This window comes from Myodes glareolus, chromosome 16 (assembly GCF_982192425.1).
Source record: "Myodes glareolus chromosome 16, mMyoGla1.1, whole genome shotgun sequence".
NCBI lineage: Eukaryota > Metazoa > Chordata > Mammalia > Rodentia > Cricetidae > Myodes > Myodes glareolus.
Genome location: NC_142041.1, coordinates 64452446 through 64459577, shown reverse-complemented (window position 1 = coordinate 64459577; position 7132 = coordinate 64452446).

The window sequence follows — 7132 nt, the reverse complement described above, 5'->3', positions numbered from 1 at the left end:
AAAATTTTTCACAGACTTGAGAGAACAATGATCAAGTTTATATGGAAAAACAACAAAAGAAAGTATAGTCAAAACAATCCTATATAATAAAAGTACTTCTGGAGGCATTACCATCCCTGACTTCAAACTCTATTACAGAGCTACAGTAATGAGAACAGCTTAGTATTGGCATAAAAACAGAGATGTTGACCAATGAAATTGAATAAAAGACCAGGATATTATCCCACCTATGAACACCTGATTTTCGACAAAGGAGCTAAAAGTATACAATGGAAGAACGAAAGCATCTTTAAGAAATGGTGCTGGCATAACTAGATGTCAACCTGTTGAAGAAAGAAAATAGATCCATATCTATAACCATGCAAAAAAACTCAAGTCCAATGGATTAAACCTCAATATAAATATGACCACACTAAACCTGATAGAAGAGAAATTGGGAAGTAGTCTGCAACACATGGGTACAGGAGATCACTTCCTACGCATAACCCCAGTAGCACAGACAATAATAGCAACATTGAATAAATGGGACCTCCTGAAACTGAGAAGCTTCAGTAAAGGAAAGGACACTGTCATAAAGACAAAAAGACAACCTACTGAATGGGAGAAGATCTCTACCAATCCCACATCAGTCAAAGGACTGATCTCCAAAATATATAAAGAACTCAAGAAACTAGACTTTAAAATGCTAATTAACCCAATTAAAAACTGTGGCACTGAACTGAACAGAGAATTTTCAACAGAAGTTCAAATGGCCAAAAGATACTTAAGGTCATGTTCAACTTCCTTAGCGATCATGGAAATGCAAATCAAAACGACTTTGATATACCATCTTACACCTGTCAGAATGGCTTAAATTAAAAACACCAATGAAAGCCTATGCTGGAGAGATGTGGAGTAAAACGAACACTCATCCATTGTTGGTGGGAATGCAAACTTGTGCAACCACTTTGGAAATCAGTGTGGCAGTTTCTCAGGTAACTGGGAGTCAACCTCCCTCAGGATCCAGCAATTCCACCATTGGGAATATATCGAAGAGATGCCCAGTCATACTACAAAAGCATTTGTTCAACTATGTTCATAGCAGCACTATTTGTAATAGCCAGAACCTGGAAACAACCTAGATGCCCCTCAATGGAAGAATGGATAAAGAAAGTGTGGAATATATACACATTAGAGTACTGATCAGTGGTAAAAAAGCAATGACATCTGGAATTTTTCATGCAAATGGATGGAAATGGAAAACCCAGTGAGTGAGATAACCCAGATCCCAAAAGAGGAATATGATATGTACTAACTCATAAGTGGATTCTAGCCACAAACAAAGGACGTTGAGCCTATAGTTCATGATCCGAGAAAAGCTAAATAAGAAGGTGAACCCAAAGAAAAACATATAGTTATCCTCCTGGATATTGGAAGTAGACAATATCGCCAGGGAAAAGTTGGGAGTACAGTGGTAGAGTTGGGGTAGGTGTAAGGGGAGATGGGGAGAGAGAAGGAAGAAGGGGAGGATTGGGGAGAACTTGGGGGAATGGGATTGTTGAGAATAAGGAAGGGTAGATATGAGAGCAGGGAAGAAGATATCTTAATTAAGGAAGCCATTTTAGGGTTGGCAATAGTCTTGACTCTAGAGGGTTCCAAGGTATCTAAGGAGATGTCCCCAGCTAGGTTCTTGGGTATCAGAGTAGAAAATGCCTGAACTGACCTTGTCCCATAGTCACACTGATGAATATCTTGCATATCACCATAGAACCTTCATATGTCGAAGGATGGAGATAGAGAAAGAGACCCACATTGGAGCACTGGACTGAGCTCCCAAGGTCCAAATGAGGAGAAGAAGGAGGGAGAACATGAGCAAGGAAGTCAGGATCACGAGGGGTGCGTCCACCCACTGAGATGGTGGGACTGATCTAATGGGAACTCACCAAGGCCAGCTGGACTGGGACTGAATGAGCATGTGATCAAATCAGACTCCCTGAATGTGGCTAACAATGAGGGTTGACAGAGAAGCCAAGGACAATGGCACTGGGTTTTGATTCTACTGCATGGACTGGCTTTGTGGAAGCCTAGTCTGTCTGGATGCTCATCTTGCTAGACCTGGATGGAGGTTGGAGGGCCTAGGACTTCCCACAGGGCAGGGGACCATGACTGCTCTTAGGACTAGAGAGGGAGGGAGAAGGGGATGGGCGGAAGATGGAGGGAAATAGGAGGAGGTGGAAATTTTTAATAAACAAAACAAAACAAAACAAAAGGTAACTGGATCTGGGGTAAGATGAAGGAAAATGCCTGATTGATTCATGGTCTCCATTAGGGATTATAGGCGATGTGGTTCATGCAGCCATGACTGCTGATCTGATTGGCTAATTCCCCTTCCACTTCTGAGATTTGTAGTGTTTTGCTTTTAAATTGAATGACTTAAGGAAATAAACTTGTTACTGCTTGGCTCGACTCCCTGCTTTGTCTGATTGTCTTGGAATCCTGGGGGGCTGCATGGTGAGCTGTGCCCTTCTCCTCATCCAGGGCCAGTTGTGAGTGGCTGACTCAGTTCTTTAGTGGGGAAATGGAGTATAAAGAGAGACACCCTCCCCCACCCCACGCACTTGCCCCAACCATATCTGGCACAGCCATATCTGAAGGAAATGTCAAAAGTCATTAGGCCAGAACAGCAGCTTAACAAAGATCCAACAAAGATCCATGTTATGGCTGCCATTCCAACTCTGGTTTTCATCTCCACCTGTTGCATACTTGGGGTACTTTTAACATTTGCAGAATTTGGAGATATTGGAATGATAGAAAATTTCTTATGAATCATTTATGCTTTCTCCCAGGAGCACTGTTTCTAAGATTACCCACAATAGGCCTGAACACACTATCTCCCATTTTTTAGGGAGATATCTGTATCTACTTGAAGGTCTTCCCTATGCCTTGCAGGTTGTGACACACATAAAGAAACCAGAGGTCTCTTTATGAGGCTGTAAGATATTTTTGAAACATCTATCCCTGTACTTACTCAGGAACAAGATAATCAAAATAAAGTAAACTTAAAAAGATAAACAGTATTTGGTGGGCTAGAGGAGCTGGTCACAGATCTGATTGCAACTCTCTTCCCACTATGTACTCAGGAATACACAGCGCACACATGGAACATACAATACAAAGGTAGATTAGCTGAAATTATCTCTTCCCTGCATAGAAACTTATATTGAGGGGTAAAAATTAATGTAGAAAGAAGATAAAAGTATGAGACGTCAGGGCCTCCTTTTTTAGAAAAGTTAGCTCAAGCAGAGTCACTGTGATGTCATCTGACCAAAGAATGAAAGACTACTGGAATAATCCATATAAACAAATTCTGTAAAGATATAAAACATAAGCATTGTATTATACCAGAATTTGCTTAATAACTGCAGTAGCTTTGGCCAGTGGATTTTTCTTGGGTGCTCAGATTATTAAAATCTGACAATACACTGCTTGGGTCATGGCAATCTGCCCAACCCGGCTTGCAGATTTTGTTTTGGTCTAGGACCCTTGTAGCCACAGAAGATACTAGCTGGATAACAGGCTGTCTTATGCCTGATAGTCTTAAAAATTGGATTCTCAGGATAATGAGTAAAAATGATAATAAATGATAACTGTTTATCATTGATGATTAAGCTGAAGGGTGAAATGACTGTAAACTGCGCTGTCAGCATTTTTCAGTTTTGACTAGAAGATACGCAAGAGTAAGTGGAACACATGTATACACCAAAAATGATGTGATCTATTTTCCTGAACAGCTTACTGAATTCTGTATAAATAAACACTCTGACTGCCAGTCAGTCAGGCTGCAAGATTCTCCCTACCACCATGCCTGGCTCATTCTTTGCCTCACAGACTCCTTACATCCTCTCTGGACTGCTGAGGCTGGCACCTAGCACATGGCCAGCAGGTAAGGGAACTGATCCTCCCATTTACTAGCTGCAGCACTTGGGAAAGTAAGCCCTGCACCTCATCTGTGCAGCACAGTGGAGCTGAGCCAGTGACTGGGGCAAGGGTGAGCTGGCCTGAGAATAAAAGCATAAGGAGATCTGGCTCTGTCCCTCATTTGCCATATGGTGACATTGGTGAAGAAAGATGTCCTATCCCCCTCCCCTCACTGCCTGTAGTGGATAGGAGATCTGGTACTGAGGTTATAAGAGCAGGGTAGCTGTCCCTTCCCTTCACCACATGCAGCATTCAGGAAAGTGCTCACCCCTGCACCTTGTTTGGGCAACACAGTAGATCTGGGCCTGCTGGTTAAGGTGTGAGAGAGCTGACTTGAGGGCATAAAGGCAGAAGAACTGGCCCTGTTCCTTACTCATATCTGCAAGGGCTGAACTAGCCAAGGCAATGTCAGGGAACTAACCCTGGTCATGAGGAAGGTGGAGAGCTGGCAGGCTGACCAACCATGTAATCATCCAAGCCCAGAATTAGGGTTATATAAGTTTGCCAATTCCAATTTCACCCCAAATATAATCTGCTGGAGCACGTGAAGGGGCCTAGGCTGCAGAACAAAAGCCGAAGGATCTCCACAAAACAGGGCAAGAACAGGATATGGAAGAGGAGTCCCAGTGAGGGCCCAGTACCAATAGCATATGCAGAAGACAGAGACCTTGAACCAGACCAATGACTCTTTGCAATGAACACTTGCAAGTAAAGATGTATAAATCACAGGAAAACTGTGTTACTCACTGTGTTACTCACTGTGTCACACTACAGCTTCCATGACAAGATTTTTCTTTCTTTTTCTTTTTTTCCTCTTACATCTTATTTTATTTTGTGGGAGAGGTTACAAGAGCAGAGGACATATAGGAAGGGATTGAGAAATTAATGGGATTGAGATTCATCATGTGAAAGACACAAAGAATAAATATAAAGAAAACTAAAATGTAAATAATAGTAACAATAATGGGATTTTCCTTTATCTCCTCAAAAGCAACAGGCGTAAAAAAGAAACCATCAAATAGAACTGTTGAAAATTGTTATAAGGATTCTGAAAGGCAGCTCTCCACAATTGATGGCTTCTGTCAGGGGTGCCTGTAGGGAAGGAGTCAGTTTTCTGCAGAAGGCTGACCACTGGGAGTTTGACTGTTCTCCATGAGTATATAGGCAACACTGATTGGACTTGTATTTTTATCATTATTTTTATTTTGTTGGCGCGGGGAAGCCAAAAAGGACAGAGGGTATATATGGAAAGTTTGGAAAGTGAAGTAGATGTAAAATTTTCAAAAAATCAGTGAAAATATTATTTTGGGAAAAAGGATCTCTATGATAGAAGTTGAAGATAATGAAAAAGGAAACTGAAGAAGACAGTAACTGAGGAAGAGTTTTTCCATGTTCCTGTAGAGAGAGCAGCACTAGAAGTGTCATCACACTGATCTCAAATTATGTAACAGGAAGGCTGCTTGTTTGTTCCCGGCCATTTAGCCCCAGAATAGCGACACAGAAACTATTTTAATTAAAACGCTGCTTAGACATAGTAGAACAAATGCTTTTGTAGTATGTTAGGGAATCTCTAGGGTATATTCCCAAGAGTGGAATTGCTGGGTCCGGAGGGAGGTTGACTCCCAGTTTCCTGAGAAACCGCCACACTGATTTCCACAGTGGCTGCACAAGTTTGCATTCCCACCAACAATGGATGAGTGTTCCCCTCATTCCACATCCTCTCCAGCATAGGCTATCGTTGGTGTTTTTCACTTTAGCTGTTCTGACAGGTGTAAGATGGTATCTCAAAGTGGTTTTGATTTGCATTTCCCTGATCGCTAAGGAGGTTGAGCATGACCTTAAGTGTCTTCTGGCCATTCGAAGTTCATCTGTTGTGAATTCTCTGTTCAGTTCAGTACCCCATCTTTTAATTGGGTTAATTAGAGTTTTACTGTCTAGTTTCTTGAGTTCTTTGTATATTTTGGAGATCAGACCTTTGTCTGATGAGAGGTTGGTGAAGATCTTCTCCCAGTCAGAATGCGGCCTTTTTGTCTTACTGACAGTGTCCTTTGCTTTACAGGAGCTTCTCAGTTTCAGTAGATCCAATTTTTTTCATTGTTTCTCTTATTGTCTGTGCTACTGGGGTCCTACTTAGGAAGAGGCCTCCTGTGCCTATATCTTGTAGACTACTTCCCACTTTCTCTTCTATCAGGTTCAAAGTGGATGGATTAATGTTGATGTCTTTAATCCATTTGGACTTGATTTTTGTGCATGGTGATAGATATGGATCTACTTTCATTCTTTTACAGGTTGACATCCAGTTATGACAGCACCATTTGTTAAAGATGCTTTCCTTCTTCCATTGTATACCTTTAGCAGCACTATTTGTAATAGCCAGAACCTGGAAACAGCCTAGGTGCCCCTCAATAGAAGAATGGTTAATAAAGGTGTGGAACATATACACATTAGAGTTCTACTCAGCGGTAAAAAACAATGACATCTTGAATTTTGCATGCAAATGGATGGAAATAGAAAACGCTTTACTGAGTGAGGTAAGCCAGACCCAAAAAGAGGAACACGGTATGTATTCACTCATAAGTGGATTCTAACCATAATTAAAGGTCTTTGAGCCTATTGTTCGTGATCCTAGAGAAGCTGAATAAGGAGATGAACCTGATGAAGATTATTTAGCTATCCGCCAGGAGGTAGGAAATAGACAAGCGTCCCAGGTAACCTCGGGTGCATGGGGGGGGTGGGAGGGTTGTTGGAAGGGGAGAGGGTTAGAGAGAAGGGAGTAGGGGAGGAATGGGGAAAGCTCGGTGGCCTGGGATGCGGGGGAGGGAGGAAGGATGAATATGGGATCAGGGAAGAATATATTTCAACTAAGGGAGTCATTTTAGGGTTTACAGGAGACTTGATTATATGTGGGATCCCAGGTCCAAGGAGAGATCCCCAGATTGTTCTCTGGACAGAGGAGAGGGTGCCTGAACCGGCCTTGGCCCATAACCATACTGATGAATATTTTGCTTATCACCATAGATCCTTCATCTGGCGAAGGATGACGATACAGATGGAGACCCACATTGGAGCACCGGACTGAGCCCCACAAGGTCCAAATGAGGAGCAGAAGGAGAAAGAACATGAAAAAGGAAATCAGGACTGCGAGGAATGCTATCACCCACTGATACAAGGGGAT